We start from the raw sequence: 16,632 nt of genomic DNA on the forward strand, positions 1-16,632 counted from the left end.
AATAAAAAGACATAACTGAACAAATAACTTTTATTCAGAAAGGACACATTCAATTGATCAAAAGTGACAGTAAAGACATTTAAAAGGTTAGAAAAGATATCCATTTAAAATGATTGCTGCTCTTTTCTAATTTTATTCATCAAACAATCCTAAAAAAAAATATTAAGCAAACAAAAAACAAAAATATTAAGCAGCACCACTGATTTCGACATTTACAGTAATGAGAAATATTTCTTGAGCACCAAATCTGCATATTAGAATGATTTCTAAAGGATCATGTGACACCGACGACGTTAGAAATGGCTGCAGAAAATTCAGCTTTGCATCACAGAAATAAATGACATTAAAATATACTGAAATAAAAAACAGTTCCTGTTTAATAATAACTGTGACAATGTTTCTCAATATTACTGTTTTTACTGTATTTTATACAATAAAATACAAATAAATTTAGCCTTGGTGAGCATAAGAGTATAGAAAATGTAAAAAAATAATAATAATTACATTTGTGATATGCAACAGATGACCTCAAAGTGTCGTATAGAAATGATTTAAAATGGCGTGGTTGTTTCAGTGTGGTTTTGATCTCACATCTGCTTTTGCTCACACCTTTGGAAGGGTTCAGTGTAGGAAGAAATATATAGTTTGAAATTGATAGAGAATTAGTTTTTTAGAGCCTCTCTGCTGGCATTTCATTTCTTTAGCACCATTTCATTTAGAAACTACAGTGACACGCAGAAAAAGCAACGTAATGTAATTTTGAAAAACTGCCGCCATTGACACTTTATTTTTTCTTTATGAGACTGGGCTGAACATTACAGCTGTTGACTGGTAATTTGTCATATGCAACTACTAGAAAAAAACCATCCAGAATCTGTTCTTGAAACACAGCCTTGGCAGCTACAGTATGAAAGCCATTTTCAGTACAGAAAAAATGCTACTTTAAAAAAATATTAATTTCTTGTAATAGGATAATGCAAAACAATAATGCAAAAAAAAGAACATACAACAACACAGATAGACAGAGAAATGCAAATAGGTTAAGTACTAAAGATCAACTTTTAGCACAACAGATTTCCTGTAAGGCTCTGAAAAGGTGTTTCACAAGGTGTCACATTAACGTTTTCTTTTCACAACTTTTCACAAAATAGAACTTTTAATATATTTCAACCGTTTGAACTCCACTGTTCAGTAGTGATGTTATTGTCTATGTTTTGTCCTTCGCAACCACAGTCTGCTCCATGTATCGGTGAGAATCTGGCTTCTTCCACGTGCCACCGACCACAACTGCATGTTCTGCCGACTAATGATCAGAATCACCTGCTGAGTGGTTAGCCGTGGTAGAAGCTCCAAAGATGCCGTCCAAAAAGGCGGAATTCTAGCCGCTTCTATTCTAGAAGCTTCATCTGTCAAAACATCTGTCTGCTTTCACCTGTTGCTGACAGTCGCTAAAAAGCTCCGGAGACTTCTATACTCATCTCGCCTGTTATTCAAAAGTAAAAGGATTTTATTCACTGTGAAATGTTGGTTGACATTTTGTATAGTTATATTTATTTGAACAAGGCAATGAAACTAATGGGGTATACTGAGCTATATAAGTATATTATGTTACAAGAGTACTGTGGTTTATTAGCCTCATTGATTTTCATCTTATTTGGAGGTTTAATGACAACAAAAATCCTTAATGCTACTACTACTGACATAATGATCCAACAAATCTTCATTTTATGGTCACACTTGGATTGCAAAGCTTGGAAGACAGTAGAAAAGCTCTATTCAGAACAAAAAATCTTAGAGGGTTTTATAACCAAATACTAATTGCACAAAGATTATTTATTCTCTGGTTCTTATAAATCTATGCTCAGAAACTAATATGCTCATCTGAAGAAACTACAGTATAACGCAACATCAAGAACTTGTTTAAATAAATAAAAAAATAAAAAACATGCATAGCTCAACTCAAGAGTGTTAAACAGCCACAAGAGTCTTGATATAAGGAGTCTTTGTTGGACCTACAATGTAAAAATTAAAAGAGAGCATCTTTTGGACTTCTAAGAATCCTTTTGAAGGTCCCTCAAATATCCAACTGCTCAAGGATCTTAAAAATATATTTCAAGTACCTGAAAACTTTTCCGTTTGCAAAAGTCTAGCATGATACAGGTTGCTACAGGATCTTTTAAGTTCCTCGTGGAACTGCCCTTTATTTTAAGTCCAGTAGGTATTTTCTATCAAAAATAATTTTGCATATACATTTCCAGATGCTTAACAACTAAAAAGTAGGGATTTGTTTAAGATATAGTATTAATGTACATGACAATAAAACTTAAATAGAGACTCCATACTATCATACAGAACTGCAATATTATACTTTAATATACACTCTTCATCATCTAAAGAGTAAAATCACTTTAGTTTTCTTCTTTCTCTTTCCCCGTGCTACAGGCAAGGAATTCAGGCTGTAGTGCAGTGTCTGTTTATGCCAGTTTTCTTTTTTTTTTTTTAGCTTGAAAGATACATAAAGAGAAGCCTGTAATTATCATTGTTGGTCTACTGTCCTGTCAGTTCACTTGCCAGAGAGACCAGAGTGATCTTTTGGCAGCACTAGGACCAAAGATCAAAGCTGTGGACCTTTGATCAATGCTAAAGCAGCACGCAAAACGTCTCTGTGGAAAATCAGAATGGAATGCCTGAGAAAAGAGGACGAGACCCTGGAAAGCTCTGCGAAGACATCTTCTGTCTTCTTCCATTTTTAGACAGTGGTGGCAGTTTGATTGTCCAGATTTCAAAGACAGCGAGCTTCCCTCCCAGTATTACATTTTTTATATAAATTATATTAATAATAATTACTACAGAATGCCTGCGGGCAAGCCAAACACTGGTGAGTGGGTTGAGCAGGGGTTGCTGTCCATTGTTTTAGGTTTTGGGCAGTTGAAGCAGGCCGTATACTGGCTTTTGGCTTTTAAGGGACTGGAAAAGGTGTAAGATAGGTTAGGGATAAAACGGTGTTAATATTAACATCATTTATTTGTTTTAGTCACAGTTTTTGTCTTCCGACAAAAATATATTTTATATTTAGTCAATATTTTTCCATGTCACTTTCATTAATTTTAACCAATTTTACTCAAAAAAATCCCAAAATAGTATTTAGTAAAATTATTCATATTCATTTAAACTTGTCTCACATGTGAAATTTCTGAAAGCCTAAAGCTCCTAAAATAATATTATAATGATTAACTTACACTATACAGTACTGTAATTCCTCATGCTTTTTTGTGTGTGTCTAAACGCGTTGTTACAGTTGTTACAGTAAGAGCGTATTCACACACAGTCTGACTATTAATAAGTTCACTTATGCATTTGCATCATTTTATTCATATGAAAGTTGTTATACGTTTATGTTTACTATTCATTCACAGTTCAGCTTCACTTGACGCGACTCAAATGGGTCGATCAAAAACATATCTTGCTGTGTTATTTGACTTGCCATGTTATTGTCAACTGTAACTTATATGCTAATTAAACGCATTTATCTTGACCGTGGGGGGATATCATAATGAAAACGCCCTTGTTAACAAATGTCTGTAACTCCCTTCACAGGAATAACACTGACAGGAGTCCTCAATCATGCCAAATCTCTGCCATTTGTCTATGTGTATGAAAAGTTCTTAAATATTCTGTCTTCTGTCACCATCTGGACTGTGATATTTCACAGCAAGTTGTATTTGCCCTTGCTGAATGTTTAAAGTTAGGTTTTCATCAGTTTCTTTTCCCTCAGTCCAACACATTTGTTAAAATAAGCTTGTGTAGCAGTGACCAGGCCATTTATTTTGGACCCTTTCCATTGGGTTAGTGTCAGACACACTGAGTGCAGGTGCACTTTTACACAATTCTTAGTATGGGTCACCATACTTGGCTGAATGTCACGTCACTTTCTTCTATCTAGACAGTTGTGCCTTTGGCTTTAGAAAAAAAATGGTTCGATCTGGGTGCTGGATGCTGATATTTATGTAGCCAGAATCATAACCAAATAAGTTTAAATACAGGAAAGAAATCAGAAGAAAAGAAAGGGTTGCAAAGCGTTGTACTGTACATGTCAGATTTATTATTATTATTTTATTTTTTAGGGTAATACTTGCACCGTAAAAGTTTATTTTCAGAGGCAGTTTATATCTCTATGGACACATTTTGTAACTTAACCACATAAAAGACGCATTAAGCTGTTGACTTAAATATCAAATAATATGAATCCATACTACAAAAGATATACAGTATATAAGTATAATTACATTTGTGTGAAGTGAGTGTGGCCAAGTCTGGTGACCCATACTCAGAATTTGTGCTCTGCATTTAAGCCATCGAAGTAAACACATGCCGCTGTGTAAATATATTAAAGGCCTGATCACTAGGCACATTTCTGTATCTAGATTTTATATATTTTAACACTGTTGTCATTTTATGTGGCATTTTGCACTGAGACCTGGTAAAGCCAAGCTGAAACTCACATTATGTGTTCATGGAGCCCTCTTCTGACAGACAGAAAGAATGTACACTGAAACATTTTTTTTTTCATTCATCCAAAAAAATGTTTCATTCATTCAGTTAACTTCCCTTAGGGCAAGCTATTTTTCATTAGCTCAGGTTAAAATATATAGATGTGAATCATAACCCTAACATTTTTTTAATTGGATGAATTAAACGTGTGTGTGTGTGTGTTGCAACATAAAGAGCAAGCTATAAGTTTGTGCCCCCTGTAGGATGATGTATGTAAACGCACTGATTTATTATTATTTTTCTTCAGATTTTGGTGCTGATTTGAAATGTTATGTTATGTTACGGAATCACCAGTTTTTATTTTTTTAATTTTGAGATCTGTACTATGTTTGTATATATGCACTACTTATGTAGGCCAAAAGTGGCTCAGCGCAATACAAAGTTGGCCATGGAGTGAACTTCACACACCAGTGTCAGTATTGATGTTTGCTGATGAGGTGCAAATATAATAGTAACACATTTTTGTTTTTGACTTGGGTCCACAAAGCCTAAAAAGAATTTATCTTCTAACTCTAAGTATTACTGACATCACAAGCTGAGAAACAGATGCTCCACTTGTGTGTGAAGACGCTTCAGACTGTGACATAGTGCAAAACCATGAATGAATGTTTCAAAGTGAAGTAAACTTGAGCAGTTTTCCCATGCTCAGGGAGTAGGGTGCAATGAACACTGTGTAGGGAGTCTAGGGACATGTCAATCGGAACAGTTATAGTTAATAAAAAAAAATACACAATTATAATACTTCATGTCAAAAGGCTGATGAGTCCTGCTCTACTTCTATAAGACCACAAACATAATAACTATCATGCTAAAATGCCTCATAACTATGTTCTATCTAGTTTCCTCACATACCTTTTTAACCCTTCTGCCTCCTTTTACAGCTTCTGACACTTGTGGTTGGAGCTCATCAGCTAAATATCATATCTATCTATAATGGCAGTGCACTTTTACCACATTGACTTTAATCTGTAGCTTTAAGCAGAAACCAATCTAGAAAAAATTGCAAGTGGCAAGAGAAGTATATAAGTAATGCATTAGACTGAATATGCAAAATACAGCTTCTCACACTTTGACTCACACTTCCACATACTTTGAATAAAGATTTATATAAAGTTAATAAGTCTCTCAATCACTCATCATTTTTTAAAACAGAGGTCTTAAACCCTGGTCCTGTGGACCCAATGTCCTGCAAATTTCCAACCTGCTTCAGGTTACCTGTGTGTGTATTTTCAAGAGATCCTGAAAAGCTTGACTAGCTAGTTTAGGTGTGTTTGATTAGGGTTGGAGCTAAATTCTATAGGATGGTGGGTCCCCAACAAGATATCTGTTGTTAAACGAACATTCCACTTAAAAAAAAAAAATAGGCTCATTTTCCAACTCCCCTAGAGTTAAACAGTTGAATTTTACCGTTTTCGAATCTATTCGGCAGATCTCAGAGTCTGGTGATATTATGCAGCGCCTGAAAATAGTCCCAGTTAGGTAACTTCCAATAGCCTATTTTCAGGCACTGCGTAAGAGTGCGAGCTCTCTCTCCCAGTGCGCGCACCTCTCTCTGCATCTGCTCTCAGAAACATTATAGTAGTAAAAACAGTTTTATTAAGAATTTGGCTGCATTAAAATGCAGTATGTGAGCACAGGGAAGCAAGACAATGGGATGCACTTACGTTATGAATATGCTAATTAGTATATGACGTCATCTAGTGACATTTAGCGACTTTTCAGGCGGGCTTAAGCTACTTTCCATTGAAAGAAGTCGGCAACACCGATACACATGCCAATGGTGAAAGGAAGATTGGTAAATGTCGTGATACAAAGTGAAAGGATTGTTCTGTTTTCTTCTAACAATAAGCATATGTTGGCAGGTCTAGGCACTATGCATAGCCTAAACTAAATTATTGCATTATATTTATTATAAATGACAGCTAAATTCTGAGTCTAGGGCTGAGTCAATTATAATCGTGATTAATCGTATCCAAAATAAAAGTTTGTGTTTACATAACAAATGTGTGTGTACTCTATATATATATACGTGAGTCAAAGATTTTTGCTAACGCAAGTTACAAATACCCTGGGGGCTAAGCCCCCCCCTGTCTTCCAATCCTAGTGATGTCCCTGTTATCAAATATTACTATCTGAGCTAATTTTACCACAAACTGAAAGTAAGTTCAAGCTCAGTTTCAAAAAATGTGAAAGCAAATGGACAGCTTCACTGATGATGTGTGTTTGTGGAGATGGAGGAAGCTGTGAGGTATAAAAACAACATTCACTAAATCTTAATGGGTGAACTGGTTTCAGTGAAATTAAAAATGATGACAGCATGTGACTGACATATTGATCTGTTTCCTAACAGGGAGATTCAGGAAGTCCTTTGGTTTGTGGAGACACTGCATTTGGTGTCTCATCTTTTGGTGACCCTGATCTCTGTAATTCACCAGAGCTACCTGAAGTGTATACTAAGATTTCAGCATATCTTCCATGGATAAAAAGCATAATTGGAAATGTCAATTAAATCTTGCAGAAGAAATGGGGTGATTTTTTTCTTTTTGTAGTTGATTTCCCCAAAAATCATATTTCAATAAACATAATATGCATTGATACAGGGGCGCTGGACTGGGGGTAAAACCAGTACTGATTACCAGGGCCCCAAAGGAAGAGAGGGCCCTTGAAAAGTCTGGAATATATATTTTCAAGGGGAGTGGGGCCCATTAGGACTGACTATGCATAGGGCCCGGGATCTTGTGCAGCGCCCCTGCATTGATATACGGTCTGGAGATTTTATTAAATCAGAAATGGTATTTTAAACCAGATATGAAATATAAACAGTTGATTTGGTATTTTGAAGACAGCCATTATAAACATTGACAGAATGCTACTTTCTATTAATAAAAAAATCAGTTTCTAAAAAAAATATGAAGTGTCACAATGATTTTCAGAACTTATAATAAGAAATGTTTCTTGAGCAGCAAATCAGCATGTTAGAATGCTTAATGAAGGATCATGTGACACTGAAGTCTGGAGTAATGATGCTGAAAATTCAGCTTTGCAACACAGGAATAAATTACATTTAAAAATGCATTAAAATACAAAACAGTAATTTTGAATAGTTATAATATTTTAAATCCATTTTTACTTTATTTTAGATCAAATACATACAGCTTTGGTGAGCATAAAACTTGAATTAAATAAGTGTTTGTAGGAAAAAAGAACAAAACACATTAAAGTGAGCATTGCAATTGTTGGGAAAGTTGCTGAACTCATTTTCTCATGTCATTGATGATTGTATTAAAAACAACATACAGTATCTGGCAGAAAATCTATATCAGAATAACAGAATAACACATGTGGTAAGCATGGGCAGCTCATGATGTCTACAGGAAACTGATTTTTATCATCTTTTTTAACATAACATTTAATCAGAATATACTAAAATGAGCACACAAAAATACATGGAGCCCTCTTCTGACGGACAGAAAGAATGTACACTGAAACATTTTTTTTTCATTCATCCAAAAAAAAGTTTAATTCATTCAATTAACTTCCCTTAGGGCAAGCTATTTATTTGTCTTTTTTTTTTTTTTTTGCAAGGCAAGGCGAGTTCCTGAAGAGGTGCGTCAAACGCTTAGGGCAAACGCTTTTGGCAAGATCAACTCTGAATATCATGGGCAATCTGTCCAATGGAAGGGCGTGACATCACGGGCGGGGTGACGTAATGACCAGGAAGCTATAAAGGCAAGTGCCACGCAGCTGGCTTTAGCTTCGCGTCTTTCAGCAAGCGCTCTGTGCATGTCTAAAGTCTGTCTTGTGAGTCTTATTTACTGTTGTCTGTCCATTAAACAACAATATGCCGAAAAGCAAGGCAAAAGCGAGACATTTGAGGGGCGATTCTGGATCGCTCGTCGGTTTCTTCCCCCCAGGGTGAGGGGTCAACACTCCACCTCTCTTTGTCTGATGAGGTGGATGTGGAGACAATTACATTTAAAATAGTTATAATATTTCAAATACATTGTTACTTTATTTTAGATCAAATACATACAGCTTTGGCAAGCATTAAACATGAATTAAATAAGTGTTTGTAGGAAAAAAATTGTAGGGAAAAAATAGGGATTCGCCACCCCTATCGCCCCAGTATGTGGAGCTGTTGGAGGTGGTTACTCGCGCAGTAGATAAATTAAAAATCGATTGGCCTGCCGAGAAACAGTCTGAGCCACAGAAAAACAAGCTAGACGGACGCTTCCTGCGGCCAAGGCAACCACCTCCATCCCGGAGCCTTCCATTCTTTCCCGATCTCCATGAAGAGATAGCGAGATCCTGTTACCACCCCTATTCCACCCGCCTCTTTGGCCCCGACTCACAATACTACGGCAATGTCGCGGGGCTCGAAGAGCGGGGTTATAGAGCGATGCCTCGGGTTGAGCAGACGCTTGCGAGCTATTTTTTTCCCGGTACGGCATAGTCTCTGAAGGCGTTGCCCACTAAGCCGTTAAAAACTACATCTATGCTTGTGGGCGAGGGTTATGTGGCAGCAGGTCAGGCGGGGGCGTGCCTTCACACCATGGCAGTCCCCCAGGCATATCAGGCTGACCTGCTGAGAGATGTAGACGAGGGAGAGGGGATCAAGTCCGATGATATCGCTGAACTAAGATGGACCTCTCCCTCCGCGCCACCAAAGAGACCGCTCTTGCGATTGATCTCAATGGGTCCTGCGCACAGTAGAGAAAGGCTATTGCATTCAGTTCGGCCATCCATCGCCGATATTAAATGGAGTTACACCGACAGTAGTCGGCCCCCAGCAGGCTCTGGTGATGGAACAAGAAGTGAATACCCTATTAAGGAAGGAGGCCATCGAGGTGGTCCCTCCTCTAGACAGGAAGTCCAGGTTTTGCAGCCGGTATTTCATAGTTCCAAAGAAGGATGGGGGGTTACGTCCGATCTTAGACTTACGTCATCTAAACCTCTCAGTAATGTCACTGAAGTTCAAAATGCTCACTGTCAAACAGGTTGTAGCTCAAATCAGATCCGAGGACTGGTTTGTCACATTAGATCTCAAAGATGCATACTTCCACATTTCCATCCTTCCACAACACAGTTAGTTTCTGAGGTTTTGGGGGCAAAGCTTAACAATATGTAGTACTTCCCTTCGGCCTTAGACTCTTACCCCACATGTTCACGAAATGTGTAGATGCAGCTCTGGTTCCGCTCCATATGCAGGGCATCTGCATTCTGAATTATATCGACGATTGGTTGATTTTAGCTCAATCAGAGCAGATGGCGGTTCAACATCGAGATGTCGTTCTCGCACACATTGGGGAGCTGGGTTTGAGACTGAACGCCAAGAAGAGTGTACTTTCTCCAGTTCAAAGAACCACCTATCTAGGCGTAGTGTGGGATTCAACCACGATGCAGGCACGTCTGTCTCCTGCTCAGATCGAGTCGATCCTCACCTCAGTCAAGAGAGTCAAAAAAAGCCAGTCACTCACTGTCAAGCAGTTTCAGAGACTGTTAGGGCTTATGGCAGCTGCGTCCAACGTGATACCTTTTGACCTCCTGCACATGAGACCCCTACAATGGTGGCTCAAGACCAAGGGATTTTTCCCCGAGGGGGAATCCATTGCAAACTATCAAGGTCACACGGCGATGCCTTCGTGCCTTAGACATAAGGAAGAAACCTTGGTTCTTGAATCAGGGCCCGGTGCTGGGAGCTCTTGTAAAATAATTCACCCTCGCCCAGAGTTGTGGAAGTTGTGGGTGTGGCCCCTGAGGGGGCACAGTTCATAGCTTTTGGTCTCTCAACCGAGGTTGTTGAGACCCTCCTCCAATCCAGAGCTCCCTCTCTGAGCAAACTGTACACCCTGAGGTGGAAACTCTTCACCTCATGGTGCCGAGACCACCAGCTTGACCCTGTTAACTGCCCAGTTGGTACAGTTCTTGAGTTTCTCCAAGTCAGGCTCTCTGCGGGGTTAACCCACTCCAAACTTAAAGGTTTACGTGGCGGCCATTGCTGCTTACCATGTCCCTTTCAATGGTCAGTCAGTGGGTAGACACCCCCTAGTTACACATTTCCTCTGCAGAGCGCTGAGGCTGAGGCCTCCAGTACAGTCCCGTGTTCCCCTCTGGGAATTGGTTGTGGTTTTAGAGGCTCTTTGTAAAGCTCCATTTGAGCCGATTAATGATATCTCAGATAGATATATGACCCTTAAGACTGCCCTATTACTGGCTATCACCTCTCTAAAGTTGGAGAGTTGGAGATCTTCAGGCCCTCTCGGTGGCCCCTACCTTCTTAGACTTTGCCCCTGGTATGGCCAAAGCATTCTTATACCCTCGAGCGGGTTATGTTCCTAAAGTTCCCTCTGTTACGCCACAACCCATAGTACTGCAGGCCTTCTGCCCTCCTCCCTTTCGGGAGCCAGACCAGGAAAGCTAAACTGTATGTGTCCAGTTCGAGCGCTGGACGCATACGTCCCCAGAGCTGCCCTGCGGAGAAAATCTGACCAATTGCTTGTTTGCTATGGTCCTCCTAAAAAGGGTTTTCCTGCCTCTAAGCAGACCCTACGTAATTGGATAGTTGAGGCTACCAACGTATCCTATGAGTCCTCTGGTCTTCCCCTTCCTTTGGGAGACAAGGCTCACTCCACTCGGGGTACGGCGGACTCTAAGGCCTTCTTAGCAGGTGTGTCCCTCTTGGACATCTGCAACACTGCGGAAAGGTCCACGCCCTCTACATTTGCCAGATTCTACAATCTAGATATGCGAGCCGCCCGTGGCTCTTCTGTCCTCTCGCCTTAGCTGTGCTCTTCGGATACACACTAGGCAGGGGTTTGGAAGTCTGGCAGCGTGGGCACATCGTTCCCCAAAGCATTCGATGCAGCTCGAGTTCCTGAAGTGGAATGCCTCTAGGTTACGAATGTAACCCTAGTTCCTCGAAGGAACGAGACGCTGCGTCGCATCGCCATACTCCCGGCACCCCTGCAGGCGCTTGCTTCCCTGCTTGAAAGACGCCCGTGACGTCACGCCCTTCCATTGGACAGATTGCACATGATATTCAGAGTTGATCTTGCCAAAGGCGTTTCCCCAAAGCATTCGACGCAGCATCTCATTCCTTCGAGGAACTAGGGTTACATTTGTAACCTAGAGGCATTTATTTATATAGCACATTTCGTACACAATGGTAATTCAAAGTGCTTTACATAAAAGAAAGCACAATAATAATGAAGAAAAATAATAACAAGAATAAAACAAGCAATTTTAAAACTTTTACAATTATTAAAAAATTTACTTATTTAAAATGAATTTAAAACAGTTAGAAAATGATTTTACATAAAAAAAAATCAGTGAAAATATAATGCAATCAGTTCGGACATTGCACAGTGCTCATTCAATAAATGCACAGCTAAACAGAGTTTTAAGTCTAGATTTAAATGTGACTAGTGTTTTAGCACATCTGATCTCTTCTGGAAGCTGATTCCAACTGCCAGCGGCATAGTAACTAAAGGCGGACTCCCCTTGTTTTATGTGACCCCCTGGTTATTTCTAACTGACTCGATCCTGGTCTGTTAGGCTTATATTCAGTGAGCATATCTGCAATATATTTCGGTCCTAGGTCATTTAGTGACTTATATACGAGTAAAAGTACTTTCAAATCAATCCTAAATGTAACTGGAAGCCAGTGTGAGGACCTGAGGTCTGGTGTGATGTGCTCAGATTTTCTGGTTCTAGTCAGAATCCTGGCAGCAGCATTCTGAATGAGCTGCAGCTGTCTAATTGTCTTTTTGGGAAGGCCGGTGAGGAGCCCATTACAATAATCCACCCTGCTGGTGATAAAGGCATGAACAAGTTTCTCCAAGTCTTGGCTGGAAACAAAATATCTAATCCTTGCAATATTTTTTTAAATGATAGTATGCTGATATAGTTACTGCTTTGACATGACTACTGAAACTAAGGTCTGTCTCCAGAATCACGCCAAGATTCCTGCCTTGATTTTTACTTTAGTTCTTTCATTGTTTAACCGAAGAAAGTTCTGGCACATCCAACTATTCATTTCATCAGTGCATTGGCAGAGAGAGTCAATGGGGCTGTAGTCATTTGGAGATAAGGCTAGATGAATCTGGGATCATCAGCATAGCTGTGATAGGCAATTTGGTTCTTTCTCATTATTTGACTTAGTGGGAGCATATTCAGGTTTAACAAGAGAGGTGCAAAAATCGACCCTTGTGGGACTCCGCATGTCATGGACGTCCACTTAGACTTATGCTCTCCTAGACTCGCATAATAGCCTCTCCCTTCTAAGTATGATCTGAACCATTTGAGTACCATCCCAGAAAGCCCGACCCAGTTTTCCAGTCTCTCTAGCAGTATGTTATGATCGACAGTGTCAAACGCAGCACTGAGATCTAGCAATACCAGCACCGATATTTTGCCAGAGTCACAATTTAAGCGAATGTAATTTATTATCTTAATGAGTGCCCTCTCTGTGCTGTGATGCAGTCGAAAACCAGATTGAAAATTGTCCAGGTATCCATTTGAGTTTAAGTATTTGTTCAGCTGATTAAAAACGACCTTTTCTATAATTTTGCCTATAAAAGGAAGATTAGACATTGGTCTAAAATTGCTCAAAATTATGTTATCAAGATTGCTCTTTTTCAGGAGGGGCTTAACAACTGCAGTTTTTAAGGAGTTTGGAAATGTCAAGGAAAGAAGTGAGGCATTCACCACTTCTAAAAGATCTGGCTGATGAGTCCTGCTCATTTTCTAAAAGACAACAAACATAACAACTATCATGCTAAAATGCCTCATAACTATGTTCTATCTAGCTTCTTCACATACATTTTTAACCATGTTGCCTCCTTTTACAGCTTCTGACACTTGTGGTTGGAGCTCGTCAGCTAAATATCATATCTATCTATAATGCCAGTGCACTTTTACCACATTGACTTTAATCTGTAGCTTTAAGCAGAAACCAATCTTGAAAAAATTGTAAGTTGCAAGGGAAGTATATAAGTAATGCATTAGACTGAATATGCAAAATACAGCTTCTCACACTTTGACTCACACTTCCACATACTTTGAATAAAGATTTATATAAAGATAATAAGTCTCTCAATCACTCATCATTTTTTAAAACAGAGGTCTTCAACCCTGGTCCTGTGGACCCAATGTCCTGCAAATTTCCAAACTGCTTCAGTGTGTATTTTCAAGAGATCTTGAAAGGTGTGTTTAGAGTTTAGGTGTGTTTGATTAGGGTTGGAGCTAAATTCTATAGGATGGTGGGTCCTCAACAAGACCTCTGTTTTTAAACGAACACTCCACTTTCCCCCCCCCCCTTTTTTTTATAAATAGGCTCATTTTCCAGCACCTCTAGAGTTAAAAAGTTGAATTTAATAGCTACCTGCAATTTAATAGCTTCAAATTAATCAAATGGCACAAATCTTTGTGGTTTGATGATTGAATCCTTCCAGTGAATTCTCATAAAGCCACACGTATTATCAAATCTACTATCTGAGATAATTTTACCACAAGATGAAAATAACAAGTTACGGGAAGCTCAGTTTCTTCACCCTCCTTTATGTAATATTTCAACTGAATATATAGCCAGCGAGAGCGCATTGATTCACTGATTGTCTTCATGATGACCATCATCTCTCTGCTCCTGCTGGCCTCTCTGCTGCCACACCTGATCTTCACTGGTGAGACTGATCAAACACAATTCTAATAACACAAGTTTTATAGCACATAGAAGACAGTGAGGAGGAACTGTAATAACTACCACTATCTTTCTCTCATTCTTAGCTCGTGTGAATGTGGGTATAGTGAACGGCAAGGAAGCAAAACCCCACTCCAGACCTTACATGGTGTCTGTTCAAATTAACGAGCATCACGCCTGTGGTGGATTCCTCGTCTCTGAGAGATTTATCATGACTGCTGCACATTGCCGAAGCGAGTAAGACAAGTAGTGACTTAGCTAATTATATATTTTAGATCACATAATGTAACACTTTATTACGATAGTCTTCTTTAGACATTCTACTAACTATAAGTAACTCTGCAGCTATCAGTCATAAGACTATTAGTAGACTGTCTGCTTCAAATCTGCTAACACTTTAGTCTGATAACAGACATTCTACTGACAATAAGTAACTTTGCAAGTATGTTAACTTGTTTTGCTACCCCTAACACAAATCTAGCAATCTACAAATCCTCTAATTAGAGTTAGTTGACATGTAGTTGCAAAGTTACCTATAGATAGAAGAATGTCTAAAGTAGACTACTGAATAAAGTCTTAATAGGACAAACACCTACTGTAATACATTGTTATTCATTACTGCTCAATACAGTACTTATGAGGAAGTTGTGGCCTAATGGTTAGAGAGTCAGACTCGTAAACCAAAAGATTGTGGGTTTGAGTCTTGTACAAGTGGAGATTGTTGGTTCTGGGAAGAAAAATGTACAGCGCTCTCTCACACCTTCAATACCACGACGGAAGTGCCCTTGAGCAGAGCAAAAAAAATAAGTAAAAAAATCTGAGTATGGGTCATCTCACTTCCACTTTATATTATTATAATACTACTATTACAAGTTAGTAATTATATTTTAGATTATATAATAATTATATTATTAATTAATTTAAATAATATATATACTTTTTAATTTAGAATTTCATAATGTATTATAATTTAGGTAATAAAATATATTACAAATTAATTAGTTAATTAATTAAATTAATTAAATAATTTCAAATAAATAAGGATATGTCATTATTTACTATCCATCAATATAATAATAATAATAATAATCTAATAGGAAATTGTTATTAAACCAGCTAAATAAAAATTCATAAAAAACAATTACATTTCATGAAAACGACTACAGTACAACCAAATACTGTTCTGTAAAATAAGCTATTGCTAACTAAAGCTTGTCTTTTTAACAGTTCTCTGACGGTTGTGCTAGGTGCACATGAGCTATATAAAAAGGGCGAGAATTTAGTCCGAATCAAAGTGGAATCATCCCATCAGCATCCGGACTATAACCCAAGAACACTTCATAATGACCTCATGCTTTTGAAGGTAACAAACTGCACTTATTTTAGTTGACTTTAGTAAACTTGCATGCAATATAACAGCCAATCTATAGTATTATGGATGATCATTAAATCTTTATGATAGCGATGCTGCCATTTTTTTTTCACAGTTAGAAAAAAATGCTCAACTTAACGACAATATCAAGCCGCTATCCATACCAACAGAAAAAGGTGATATCGAAGCAGGTTCTGTTTGCAGTGTCGCAGGCTGGGGACGTTTAGAAACTAATGGCACAACAAGTAATCGCCTCATGGAGACAAATGTGATGGTCATGGACAACAAAAAATGTGAAAGCAAATGGACAAAGTCACACTTTTCAGCTTCAGTGATGATGTGTGTTTATGGAGATGGAGGAAGCTGTGAGGTATAAAAACAACATTCACTAAATCTTAATGTGTGAACTGGTTTCAGTGAAATTAAAAATGATGACAGCATGTGACTGACATATTGATCTGTTTCCTAACAGGGAGATTCAGGAGGTCCTTTGGTTTGTGGAGACACTGCATTTGGTGTCTCATCTTTTGGTGACCCTGATCTCTGTAATTCACCAGAGCTACCTGAAGTGTATACTAAGATTACAGCATATCTTCCATGGATAAAAAGCATAATTGCAAATGTCAATTAAATCTTGCAGATGAAATGGGGTGATTTTGTTTCTTTTTGTAGTTGATTTCCCCACAAATCTTACTTCAATAAACATAATATGCATTGATATACTGTCTAAAGATTTTATTTAATCAGAAATTGTATTTTAAACCAGATATGACATATAAACAGTTGATTTGGTATTTGAAGACAGCCATTATAAACATTGACAGAATGCTACTGAAAATAAAGGCAAAAGTACATGCCTGTTGACTGTGCAAGAAATATTTTTTTTAATTTTCTAATCGAGGAAAATATATAACTGTTCAAACATATACAACATATATAACTGTTTAAAAGTTTGGAGTCATTAAGAGATGCTGTTTTTATTTTATTTTATTTATGTATTTTATTTTCTATT

General features: G+C 38.1%; 1 pseudogene; it reads left to right on the top strand.

Moving 5' to 3' along the window:
- The first annotated feature begins 14,118 nt into the window (after positions 1 to 14,118).
- Positions 14,119 to 16,397, top strand: LOC132131545 (mast cell protease 1A-like; annotated as a pseudogene).
- Positions 16,398 to 16,632: the final 235 nt, after the last annotated feature.

This window comes from Carassius carassius, chromosome 48 (genome assembly GCF_963082965.1).
Source record: "Carassius carassius chromosome 48, fCarCar2.1, whole genome shotgun sequence".
In the NCBI taxonomy this organism is placed as follows: domain Eukaryota; kingdom Metazoa; phylum Chordata; class Actinopteri; order Cypriniformes; family Cyprinidae; genus Carassius; species Carassius carassius.